General features: G+C 46.6%; 2 long non-coding RNA genes across 2 annotated transcripts in view; one reads left to right on the top strand and one right to left on the bottom strand.

Moving 5' to 3' along the window:
• Nucleotides 1-2913: 2913 nt before the first annotated feature.
• On the bottom strand, nucleotides 2914-11086 carry LOC310659583. Its single transcript, XR_014502826.1, has 4 exons — nucleotides 10964-11086; nucleotides 9956-10075; nucleotides 9641-9750; nucleotides 2914-7084 (listed from the first exon to the last, which is right to left on the bottom strand). It is a non-coding gene; the product is annotated as an uncharacterized lncRNA (long non-coding RNA).
• The window catches only part of LOC310659616, a 169785-nt gene continuing 166106 nt past the window's right edge, over nucleotides 9287-12965 (top strand). Inside the window, exons 1-2 of the long non-coding RNA XR_014502867.1 lie at nucleotides 9287-9990; nucleotides 10101-12638. This is a non-coding gene — a long non-coding RNA (uncharacterized lncRNA). The remainder of the gene's footprint in view (nucleotides 9991-10100; nucleotides 12639-12965) is intronic.

The following is a 12965-nucleotide window of genomic DNA, read 5'->3' as shown; positions in this document are numbered from 1 at the left end:
CAAGGATAATTACTCTCATATTATCCTTAATTAACTGCACAGTCAGAGTCCGCTATCATGGGTCCGCTGCACGCCATGGCAGTCCGTGCCGGAAGTCGCAAATATGTTTTAAGTGCGTTATGCAAATGTGATACTAGATGGCAATGGTGAGCTTATGGCAAATTCAGTATGTTCTTTAAAAAGCTTCTTTTAAAAAGCATTTTCACAGCATTTTTAATATGTGTCTAGATTCCACCACTCACACAGGGCCAACAGAACTGTTGCCCATCCAAAGATCACAAAGCCTTTTTTGCCTAAATCAATCAATCCCTCAGGTGGTAAAAACAAAGAAGTACAAAATATTTTGCAACTTAAAAAAAGAAAAAGGAATTCCAATAATCTGAGGAGCCTTCGCTGTAAGGCTGCAGGGATCTCTTCCCATTTATCTGGGAATAAACTCATTGAACTTAAAAGAACTTCTGAGTCAATGTGTATAGGATTGCACTATAAAGGCCTAAAATTTTGAACAAGACTCTAGCTCAGTTTATAGAACACATGACTTGTAATCTCAGGGTCGTGGGTTTGTATTGCAGGGGGTTGGACTGGATGACCCTCAGGGTCCCTTCTGACTTGACAATTCAATGGTAAGCAAAGTATGGTAAAGGTAAAGGTACCCCTGCCCGTACGGGCCAGTCTTGACAGACTCTAGGGTTGTGCGCCCATCTCACTCAAAGAGGCCAAGGGCCAGCGCTGTCCGAAGACACTTCCGGGTCACGTGGCCAGCGTGACATCGCTGCTCTGGCGAGCCAGAGCCGCACACGGAAACGCCGTTTACCTTCCCGCTAGAAGCGGTCCCTATTTATCTACTTGCACCCCAGGGGTGCTTTCGAACTGCTAGGTTGGCAGGCGCTGGGACCGAACAACGGGAGCGCACCCCGCCGCGGGGATTCGAACCGCCGACCTTTCGATCGGCAAGCCCTAGGCACTGAGGCTTTAGCCCACAGCGCCACCCGCGTCCCAAGCAAAGTATACATGAATATAAAATAAAAATGTGCTTTTAATGAAAGGGCCTGTGCTGTGCTGTTTTTATTGCAATTATTTGTATGGTAAAATATTTTAATTTGTATGCAGTGGAAGACAGGAGTGCCTGGCGTGCTCTGGTCCATGGGGTCACGAAGAGTTGGACACAAATAAATGACTAACCACCACCACACAGTTTTAATTCTATCAGTGTTTAATTGCTTTTAAATTGTAGATTTCCCAAACAAGCATATGATCCTCAGATGAAAAGTGTCATAGAAATTTGATAAATTTACTTTACTTTAATAAATATAATATTGCCTTGACCTGCTTGGATGAAAAATCTCACACGGCTTTTGGATTCAGCAAAACCCAGTGGAGGCCGCAGGGAAATTGGGAAGCCACACTTGCACACACCTGGCCCATTGCCCCAGGCCAGGTGAGCAAGAGGTCTCCTTTCTACTGACATCATTTCACCCCTGTTGCTGCCATAAATAATGTTCATCTTGATTGCCACAATTCTTCCTAATAATGATAAATTCATCCTACTCCATATTTCTGGATTCCTTTTTATTCCATTCCAGATTTTTTCATAATTATCTTTATAAATATTAATTGAAATTACTTCTAATGGAGATAAAGACCAAAGGGGGGGCTCTTTTCAAGTTTGTCTAGATCACGGAGCACCGATTGGTGGAACAGCGTGATAGATGGGTTGGAATTAGGTGGAACGAAGGAAGATTTGGGTTTAAACTGCTGTAACGGCTGATCATTAGATCTAATTGAAACAACACACAAACCTAATAGGCTGTATAATAACAACTGCAGAGTCGTTTACTAGAAACTACTTCTGATAAAGTAAAAACCAACACTAGGAACGTAACGTATTAAAATGAAGCTTATTGGGTGAGTTCTTTTTGCTGAGTTGCTTATGTGGGCCATTTCCTTTCCTGCAGGATGGCTTTCTTTCTTAAAAAGATAAGAAAAATTCATCCAGAGGAGGAGAAGAGGCAGCGGGATGACCAGCAGCCTAGTGTTGCCCAGCCCCCTGCTGGCCAAATCCTGCCAGGGCTGATGAGGCCACAGATGCAAACAGTGGCCCAAAATAACAAAGTAGATCCCATAGTCCTGCCAGGGTTGGTGCAGCAGCAGGCAAGACTCAAGACAGAGTCATTTACTATAAACTACTTTTGATAAGATCAAAACCAACACTAGGGACATAACATATTAAAATGTGGCTTATTTGCAGAGTTCTTTTTGCTGAGTTGCTCTTCTGATGTCCTTTCTTGCAGGATGGCTTTTTTTCTGAAGAAAAAAACCAAACAAAATATACCCATCATATGAGGATGATGCCCCTGCAGGCAGTATGCTGCTGGCATTGGTGAGGCCAGAGATGCAAACAGTGGCCCAAAATAATAAGGTAGAGCCAGTAGTCTTCCCAGAGTTTGGAAAAAAGAACAAAATTTATCCAGTGGAGCAGGATGAAGAGGAGGCCCCTGCTGGAAATATCCTGCCAGTGCTGGTGAGGCCAGAGATGCGAACAGTGGCCCGAAATAATAAGGCAGAGCCGGGAGTCTTCCCAGAGTTTGAAAAAAAGAACAAAATTTATCCAGTGAAGTGGGATGAAGAGGCCCCTGTTGGGAATATCCTACCAGTATTTTTGAGGCCAGAGATGTGAACAGTGGCCCGAAATAACAAAGTAGATCCCGTAGTCCTGCCAGGGTTGGTGCAGCAGCAGGCAAGACTCAAGGCTGTATAATAACAACTGCAGAGTCGTTTACTAGAAACTACTTCCGATAAGGTCAAAACCAACACTAGGGACATAACATATTAAAATGTAGCTTATTTGGTGAGTTCTTTTTGCTGAGTTGCTCTTCTGATGTCCTTTCTTGCAGGATGGCTTTTTTTCTGAAGAAAAAAACAACAAAATATACCCATCATATGAGGATGATGCCCCTGCAGGCAGTATGCTGCCAGCATTGGTGAGGCCAGAGATGCGAACAGTGGCCGGAAATAATAAGGCAGAGCCGGTAGTCTTCCCAGAGTTTGAAAAAAGAACAAAATTTATCCAGTGGAGTGGGATGAAGAGGGGGCCCCTGCTGGCAATATCTTGCCAGTGCTGGTGAGGCCAGAGATGCGAACAGTGGCCTGAAATAATAAGGCAGAGCCGGTAGTCTTCCCAGAGTTTGAACAAAAGAAAAAAGAACAAAACTGATCCAATGGAGGGGGGGGGCAGCAGTGGGATGAGCAAGAGGCCCAGCAGTCTAGTTACCAACCCAGTGTTGCCCCGGCCCCTGCTGGCCAAATAATTTCCCAACTCCTGCTGGTGCTGGTGAGGCCACAGATGCATGCAGAGGCCCGGAGGAACAAGGTCCAGCCAATTGTTCTCCCAGATTTAAAAATACAGCACCTAATATACACAACACCAGCAATACAGATAACAGCAACACTTACAACTGCAAACCCAAACCTGGAATTATACAAAACAATTTAGGTCCAGTTCAGTGTTTAAACCTTTGGGGTGTTAGGATTTAAAAAAGGAAAATCAACCTGGCTTCTTGCTGATGTAACAGTTTGACAAAGTCCCTCCTCATCCCAGGGTTCTTCTGGCTGACCCATAAAACTGAATAAAGCAAGTCTGTGTCAGCAGGATTGTGCCTCACAAAGTGATCCACCATGGGAGCCTTCTTCACTTTGTTTCTAATAAGGGAGTGGTGCTCCCCAACACGGGTGCTGACAGAGCGTACAGTGGAACCAATATGAATCAAGTTACAGGGACATCGTAGATACACTCCATCTCTGGTTTGGCAAGTGCTCAAATTGCGAAGGGTGAATCTAAAGCCCAAGTTGGCACCATAAATTTCTTTTGCCTGTAATGTGAGAATGCAAGACAAATATCTGCCGCATCTATTATGACCCACCACCAAGGGACTGGTGGGTGTGGGAACCGATATCAGATCAGTATGAACTAAAAAATCTTTGACAGAGAAAGTTTTTATTTAAGGCCAATGAGAGGAAAATCAGCACAGCCTTGAATGTTCCACAGTGAATGCGAGTGTTTCCTGAGGATCCTGATAATCCTATCGGAATGAGTAGAAAATTCTCAGGAGCCTGTAATGCGTTCCCTGGACTGAGTACGATGAATGGGGAGAAATAGTGAAGGGTGTTTGTCAGCCAGAGACCTGCTTCTTGCCTGAGAAATGGCACGCTCCGGGTACCCCCTAGCTGACAGGGAATTAGAAAGTGTTTCAGCCACAGTGCAAAAATCACTATTCAGTGAGGAATTCCTCTTGATCCTCAACAATTGCCCATATGGTAAATTGTCCTTAAGATGCTTAGGATGAAAAGAAGAGTAGTGAAGTAAGGAGTTACAGTCAGTGGGTTTATGAAAGGGTTTAACACCTAAGTATCCGTCATGTTTCACCACTTCCACATCTAAAAAATGTACAAAGGTTGGTGCCATGTTGTCCTGAAAAGGAGAGGGAGGGTTTTATGGAGTTAATTCAGGGGACAAACTGTAAAAAGTCATGTTCATTGCTGAACAAAAAAACCAACAGATCATCTTATATACCTGCAATAATGCAGCAGAGACTCAGAATATGGATTGTTATTCAATATGTGCGTTTTTCCAAATGAAATCATAAAGATGTTCGCCACAAAAGGGGCTATAGGAGAGCCGATGACTACACCTTGAGATTGAAAATAAAAGTGATAAAAAAAAGTATTTCCCCAAAAAACCTGTATTTAATGAATCTAGAAAAAATTCTAGAGGGCGGATGCGGATCCTGCCTGGATTCCCACAATTGTTGAATAAGATGGCGTCTTTCTTCCAGAGGAATATTAGTATACAGTGAAGCCACCCCCAAAGAAGCAAAAATAGTGGCTTCAGGTATTTGCAGCTGTTCAACCTGTTGGATGAAATGTGCTGTATCTTGAATAGCTGCCAGGGTGTTTTTAGCATATTTTGGTAAGAACGAGTCTAAGTATTTAGCAACGGGCTCCAAGATAGACCCTGAGCCCAAAATTCTGGGTCTGCCGGGGGGGGGGGGGGGAGCACCAATAATCTTATGTATTTTAAACAGACAATAGAAAACCGGGATGTGGGGATAAGGTGGAATGAGGAATGGAAATGTGTTTGTTTAGGAAGTCCATTGTGTCTGCATGTTGGAGTGCTGTTTGGAGAAGTGTGGTTCTTGATCCTGTAGGGTCTTTCGCAGTTTTCAGGGAAAACAGAGAGTCTGAAAGTTGGCCTTGGCCTTGGCCTCATCTAGATAATCTTGTCTATTCATAATTACAATGGCCCCACCCTTGTCAGCTGGTTTTATAATATTAGTATCTTTGGACAAGTCATTCAAACAGTTACATTGAGACTCAGTTAAATCCTTTCCACTGACATCATTTCATCATGTTGTTATAGTGCTGTGACCTCATGTCTCCAGGGGCTCGGGGGCCCTTAGAAACGCTGGTACACAGCGACCTCCATAGAGAGTGTGTTTTCTCTTCCCCCCCGAAGTCAGTGTGATATATTTAGTTTTAATTTGGCATTTGTGTTCCCTTTTAATAATAATAATAAATTTTTATTTTTATCCCACCCTCCCCAGCTGAGGCCGGGCTCAGAGCGGTTAACATCATAAAAACAACACAATATGCATAAAAACAGACACCAATTAATTAAAATACACTAGCGTCGCTAGTGGCCCCCAAGCCCCTTGAGAAATGAGGTCACATTATTTATGGCAACATCAGGGGTGAAATGATGTCAGTAGAAAGGAGACTTCTTTCTCACCTGGCCTGGGACAACGGGCCAGGTGTGTGCAGGTGTGCCTCCCTGTTTCCCTGCAGCCTCCACTGGGTTTTGCTGAATCCAAAAGCTGTGTGAGATTTTTTGGCTGATATTTAACAAAACAACGCCCCCCCCAGAAATGTTAAATACAATTGCTCAGGTTAAGAGTCTAACCCTTGGATATCTGACATTTCTGTGCTGTGAGTTGCATCAAATGCTAATACCTTTAGGTTGCAGATCAGCCTTGGTCCCTGCTATGACTTTGTGAAATGAATTTCTTTCACCCTCAATTTATGAATTAATTACAAGTGCTTATATACCACTTTTTATCTACAACATTCAAAATATAGTTATTTAAAAGAACTGTTTTTCTCCCCCAACCCTCTTTTTAGGTTTGTGTGGTAGAATTCCAAAGTGCCTTCAGAGACGAACAATAGAATTGTTGACAATGAAAGCCTATGGAATCTTGTCCACCCTTCTACCTGGCTTGGGGGGGGGGGCTGACAGGCCCTAAAAGGACTGCTGCTGCTGCTGCCACCCAGGACTGCCTGCCCGGAGCCTGAGGGCCCTGCCCTGCCTCTCTCCACCTGGCTGGGGGGGGGGGCAGGGCCTGACAGGCTTCACAAGGACTGCGGCTGCTACTTGGCAGAGAGGGCTCTTCTTTTTAATAGTTTTTAAATTATATTTTATCTGTGATGTTTTAAACTGTGCTTTTTTGGTATGTTCTTTTGTTTGTGTGTTTCTTTCTCTGTTGGAGGTGGGCGGGTGTTGGGTTGTGGATAGGGATAGTTTTGTATAGTTCTGTTCTTAAGGGGAGAGGGTCAGGGCTGCCTGAGTGTGGGCCCCAGCCAAGAGAATGGCTGGGGCATGTTCCACGGTGTGTGTGTGTCCTGGGACATCCAATCTCAGTGATCACAGGCAGCAGGAGTTATGCTAAGTCCAGACCATGTCATTACTGAGGAGGCAGATTTAGTCGTTGTTTGAAGACTATCCCTGCCTCCAGGTCTGGTCTTGAGCAGAAGGATGCTGGAATCAGCAAGGGAGACCCACATGACTTTAAGGTTTCTGGTTTCTGTGCAATGTCAGGAAGACCTTGTTTGGGTCCAGCTTGTCCACGAAGGAATCGGCCTCCTCAGAGAGCTGCTTGGTGTTGACAGTGGATGGGCTTGTACATGTCGAACCTTTGCTGGAAAAGGAAAAGGGAAAGTGAGGAGCAGCAAAGGGCACTCCCTGCAGGGCAGGCGTGTTGGAAAAAGTTCAGAAAAGGGCAACCAAAATTATCAAGGGGGTGGAGCGAATCCCCTATGAAGGAAGGTGGCTGAGGTTAGGACTTTTTGGTCAGGAGAAAAGGTAAGAAAGAGGCAGCACGACAGAAGTTCACGAAGTTGGGCATGGCACAGAGGAAGTGGAGGGAGTCTCTGGTTGGGAGATGCAGGACAGGTAAAAGAAAGGTAAACCAGGGAACTCAGAGGATCCCAAACAGGCATGGCTCTGGAACACAAAGGTCGCCCTGACGCAGAGGACTTTAGGCTCCTAGCCCTGTCTGTCAAATCGTCCATCTGATAACTATCAAAATTGGCGATAAAAATAATGCTGCAAACAGCAGAGAAGGAAGGTGAGCGATGGAAGGGGGGGGAAGAATCGTGCTTCCGTGTCAGAGTGTGTGCGTTGGATGCAGAGTTCAATCCCTGGGGGTCTCCAAGTGGGGCTGGGAACAGCTTCTTCCCCCCCAAATCCTGGAGTCAATGTCCAAATGCCTCTCTGGGAAAGTGGAAGTGATGCAGAACAGAGCAAGGGAATGGAAGAACTTCAGCCCTGAGTCAAAAGGATGAGTTCAGAAGCAAGAGTATGTATGTTGCATGAAAATCCCCACAGGCATCTCCAAGGAGAGCTGGGAGAGACCCCCACCATGCCACCTGAAGCCCTGGAGAGCAGCAGCCAGTCAGTGTAGAGGTGGTGTGGCATAGTGGTATAATAGTTTAGAAGAAGAAGAAGAAGAAGAAGAAGAAGAAGAAGAGGAGGAGGAGGAGGAGTTTGGATTTGATATCCCGGCTTTCACTCCCCTTCAGGAGTCTCAAAGCAGCTAACAATCTCCTTTTTCCTTCCTCCCTCACAACAAACACTCTGTGAGGTGAGTGGGGCTGAGAGACTTCAAAGAAGTGTGACTGGCCCAAGGTCACCCAGCAGCTGCATGTGAAGGAGCAGGGAAGCGAACCCGGTTCACCAGATTATGAGACTACCGCTCTTAACCACTACACCACACTGTATTATTTATACCCCGTCCATCTGGCTGGGTATTCTCAGCCACTCTGGGCGGCTTCCAACGGAATATTAAAATACAATAACCTATTAAAACGTTAAAAGGTTCCCTAAACAGGGCTGCCTTCCGATGTCTTCTAAAAGTGTGGTAGTTGCTTTTCTCTTTGACATCTGATGGGAGGGCATTCCACAGGGCGGGCACCACCACCAAGAAGATCCTCCGCCTGGTTCCCTGTAACTTGGCTTCTCAGAGCAAGGGAACCGCCAGAAGGCCCTCAGAGCTGGACCTCAGCGTCCGGGCAGAACAATGGGGGTGGAAACGCTCCTTCATGTATACAGGACCCAGGCCGTTTAGGGCTTTCAAGGTCAGCACCAACACTTTGAATTGTGCTCGGAAACGTACTGGGAGCCAATGTAGATCTTTTAAGACCGGTGTTATATGGTCTTGGCGGCCGCTCCCAGTCCCCAGTTTAGCTGCTGCGTTCTGGATTAGTTGTAGTTTCCAGGTCACCTTCAAAGGTAGCCCCACGTAGAGCGCATGGCAGTAGTCCAAGCGGGAGATAACCAGAGCATGCACCACTCTGGTGAGGCAGTCTGCGGGAAGGGAGGGTCTCATCCTGCGTACCAGAAGGAGCTGGTAGACAGCCGCCCTGGACACAGAATTGACATGCACCTGCATGGACAGCTGTGAGTCCAAAATGGCTCCCAGGCTGCGTACCTGGTCCTTCAGGGGCACAGTTACCCCATTCAGGACCAGGGAGTCCTCCACACCTACAGTGTTTCTCAAAATTGGGTCCAGACAACAGCTGGGGACCCAAGTTTGAGACACACTTGATTAGAATGTCGGTCTAGGGCCTGGGACACCTGGGTTCAAATTCCCATTTGGCCATGAAGCTCACTGGGTGACCTTGGGCCAATCACTCACTCTGATATCTTTCTAAATGTGCTGGGTGAGGGGGATGTTTGCTTTTCTCCTCGTTTTTATTATGCATATATATAGATACAGTGGTACCTCGGGTTAAGAACTTTATTCTTTCCGGAGGTCCATTCTTAACCTGAAACTGTTCTTAACCTGAAGCACCACTTTAGCTAATGGGGCCTCCTGCTGCCACCGTGCCGCCGGAGCACAATTTCTGTTCTCATCCTGAAGCAAAGTTCTTAACCTGAAGCATTATTTCTGGATTAGCGGCGTCTGTAACCTGAAGCGTATGTAACCTGAAGCGTATGTAACCCGAGGTACCACTGTATAGTAATTTTATGTGGTGAACCGCCCTGAGATCTGTGGATGAAGGGCGGTATACAAATTTTAATAATAATATTAACAACAACAACAACAACAATAACAAACAACAACAACAACAAAGCATAGCTTGCTTCAGGAAAACTTCATCACAGGCCATCATAGATGACAGCCTTTGTCAACCTGGTTCCCTCCAGATGTTCTGGACTACAAAGCCCATCACTCTCAGCCAGCACAACTGTATGGTGCTAGGAACAGTAGTCCAAAACATCTCCCACAAAGACAAAAGCTAACTGGGGTTTGTAGATGGGGTCGATGAGTGAAGACAGCTCTTGGGCTGTTGGTATCACACAACATACCTGGCTGTGTTCTTGTACACAAGGCAGACCTTCCCATTCCCTCCGCACGGGTCCAGTCAAACACCAACTCCGTGAGTCCAAGTGAGGTTTCTCCGGCTGACCCCCGTTACCTTTGGGGAGAAAGAAAAGGCTGAGCGAGGCAGGCAGGCATTCTCGTCGGGTGCAGGGCAAGGAAAACTCAAACCAGGTAGTGCTTGAGAAGCTAGGCATCAGTGGGGCTTGTGTATAAGGTAACAGAAACTAGGTGGGGGAGCAGGTGGGGCAGAGAGGAGGACCAAGGTCACCCATGGACAAAGGCGTGAGGTGGGGCAGTACCTCCTTCATTGTTGGTGTCCTCCAAGTCAGCCAGTGTGCGGGCGTAGACGGGAAACGCTCTGACTCGGTTTAGCTAGGAGATGCTGTTGATGGTCATGGAGCCAAGGAGCATTGGATTGTCTGGAAGAAAGGCAGCCATTACTAGGTTGCTGGCATGGATGCCACAATTCTGTAGGAGCACAGAAGGCTCACAGAACACGGTGCCCTCTGGGGAAGAATCTCAGCTTGCTTGCTTTTTGCAAAAAGCAAGCGCCTATCTGTCACAGCAGCAAAGATGAGATTGGCAGCACAAGGAGTACTGCTGCTGAAATAGGAATCTTTCTGCTGCTGAACAGCTCCCGTTTCATTGCCCCACTTCCCAAATTAAAGACAGAACAGAACTTAAGCAAAGGAAATGGCTGTGTGGATGCAATTGTTGATCAGAGAATAATGTATTTATTTTGTGTGTGTTTCAAAGCATTTATATACTGTTTGACTGTGAGAAAAACTCTCAGAGCGGATATTGATAAAATTATTTTTAAAAAGTTAAAAACAGCTATTTAAAAACATTCAAAAGTTTTTTATTTATTTGTATACTGCCCATCATCTCAAGGTCATAGCATGGTTCACAGCACAAAAACACAAGGTACAAACACAAAATTCCCAGTAGAAACAGGAACAAAAACACAACAAACCAATGACATCCTCTCCATTCCGGTAAGCTAAAACCGGTAAGCTAAAAACCGGATTAAAATACATGGCATACTTTTTTGTTACTGGATAGGCTTGCCTGAACAATAATGTTTTTAGCAGGCTCTGAAAAGTGTACAGTGAAGGCACCTGCCTTTGTCAACAAGCAGGGAGTTCTAAAGTATGGGCACTGCTGCACTAAAATAGTGATTTATTACATACACAGAATGAGTATTATGGGGTGTTTGTAACGGTGTCGGTTCCGCAGATCAAAGTGGCTGAGTGGGGAAGGCAACCTTGAGACTAAACTGGTCCCAAGTGTGGAAGGCTTATTCTTACCGTCAAACTTCACACTCCAAGTCATGTGGAAGCCATCCGCCATCAGGTAGAAATGCTTTAAATCCTCGGGCAAGACGCAGGCATTCTTCTGCAAGGAGAGGCGAGGGCAGGAGAAAAAGAGAATCAAGCAGCAGCCACTTAATAAAGTTTTATAATTCCATGTGCAATTAGCTTATGTTCCTCCCTATCATTTCTTTGCCAATCGTGAAGTTCACAAGCCTTATTCCAAACTATGTTTCAGTGGCTAGAACAGGGAACAGTCATAACACAGAACCAAAGACCAGGGAGAGGACCAGAGAGGAGGCCAAGCATAATTTTTGCTGCCTTGTTCCTAGACTCTGCACAAGGCAATTAGAGCAAGTTCCCTTCTGTCATTTGGGGCTGGAACATCCTATAGTATGTAATTGACTACATATCAATGTGGGGTGGCTGCTTTGGCATAGCCCCAGCTTCTCTCTGGATTTGAAGGACCCAGCCAGCACCCAAGGAGTGAGTGGCAACAATTCTATGGAATCATCTGCCTGAAAAAAAGAACTGCTTGTAGATGAAACATGAAGGAAATTAGTCATAGAAAATTCATCTACCTTCAAGAGACGTATGTTTCTTGACATGGCACTAACTTCTACTTCTAAAGGCCAATACAGAGAACATGTTTTCACACAAACAGGAATCCTTCCTAGGTCTGACAAAAAGGTAATAATTCATGAGAGCAGAGAGCACAGGTTGGACTCACTGTCAGTTGGGTTAAGCTGTTAAAATTATCCATGAAAGTATTTCTTTCTTTTTTCAGTAAAAACCGTCAGAATATAAAAGCAGGCCAACAAAACTCTGTCTCACCTTCTCTGATACCTCTGAGTAAGGAAGGATCAATAGGGAGTTGGCTAGGCAGGCAAATGAAACTCAAAAGCTTGGATATAATTTGTCAGGAAGTCGGTGTGTATAATAAAATTATTCACTGTTTGATTTACTCCCAAGGTAGGGCCAGAAGGAACATGATGCCACGACCTTTGGGAAGCTGGTGCAGGAAGAGTTACGTGCAGCCCTCAGAGCTGGACCTCTGTGTCCGGGTAGAATGATGGAGGTGGAGATGCTCCTTCAGGGATACTGGACCAAAGCCGTTTAGGGCTTGAGAGGTCAGCACCAACACTTTGAATTATGCCTGGAAACATACTGGGAGCCAATGTAGGTCTTTCAAGACCAGTCTCAGCAGCCGCTCCCAGTCCCCAGTCTGGCTGCCGCGTTCTGGATTAGTTGTAGCCCCACGTAGAACTCATGGCAGTAGTCCAAGCAGGAGATAACCAGAGCATGCACCACTCTGGCGAGACAGTCTGTGGGCAGGGAGGGTCTCATCCTGCGCACCAGGTGGAGCTGGGAGACAGATGCCCTGGACATAGAACTGACCTGCGCCTCCATGGACAGGTGTGAGTCCAAAATGACTCCCAGGCTGTGCACCTGGTCCTTCAGGGGCACAGTTACCCCATTCAGGACCAGGGAGTCCTCCACAACCGCCCACCCCCCAAGAACAGTCCTTCTGTCTTGTCAGGATTGAACCTCCATCTGTTGGCCACCATCCATCCTCCAACCGCCTCCAGACACTCACACGGGACTTTTGCAGGGTCCCCAGCTCTGGGGTCACTTGGGGAAGGGGAGGCTCTGGAGGCAGGCGAGAGATCGGGTACAGGGTCCCTCCAGGGCCGGGCAAGATACGTCTTCCCCCCCCCCCCGCCCCTTCTTCCCCGGACGGCAGACCCGAAAGTTTCCCAGACTTCCAGCAAAGGGAACCACAACCACCACCTGAAATCAGCGGGGGAAGCGGGCAGCCCCGAGTTGGCTCCGCTGGGCCCGGAATGGAGCCTTGGAAGGAGCGCCAGGAGGGGAAGGGAAGCCGCCATGTCGAGCCTGCCGAGGAGGGCGAGAGAGAGAGAGGCGGCCTGGAGGCAGGGGGGGCTGAAAGGGCCCGGCTCCTGAGGCGGCTCTCTGCCCGTGCTCAGGAGCCCCGTCG

This window comes from Podarcis tiliguerta (genome assembly GCF_965153285.1).
Source record: "Podarcis tiliguerta genome assembly, chromosome: 11".
In the NCBI taxonomy this organism is placed as follows: Eukaryota; Metazoa; Chordata; class Lepidosauria; order Squamata; family Lacertidae; genus Podarcis; species Podarcis tiliguerta.
This window is presented reverse-complemented; position numbering and strand designations above follow the sequence as displayed.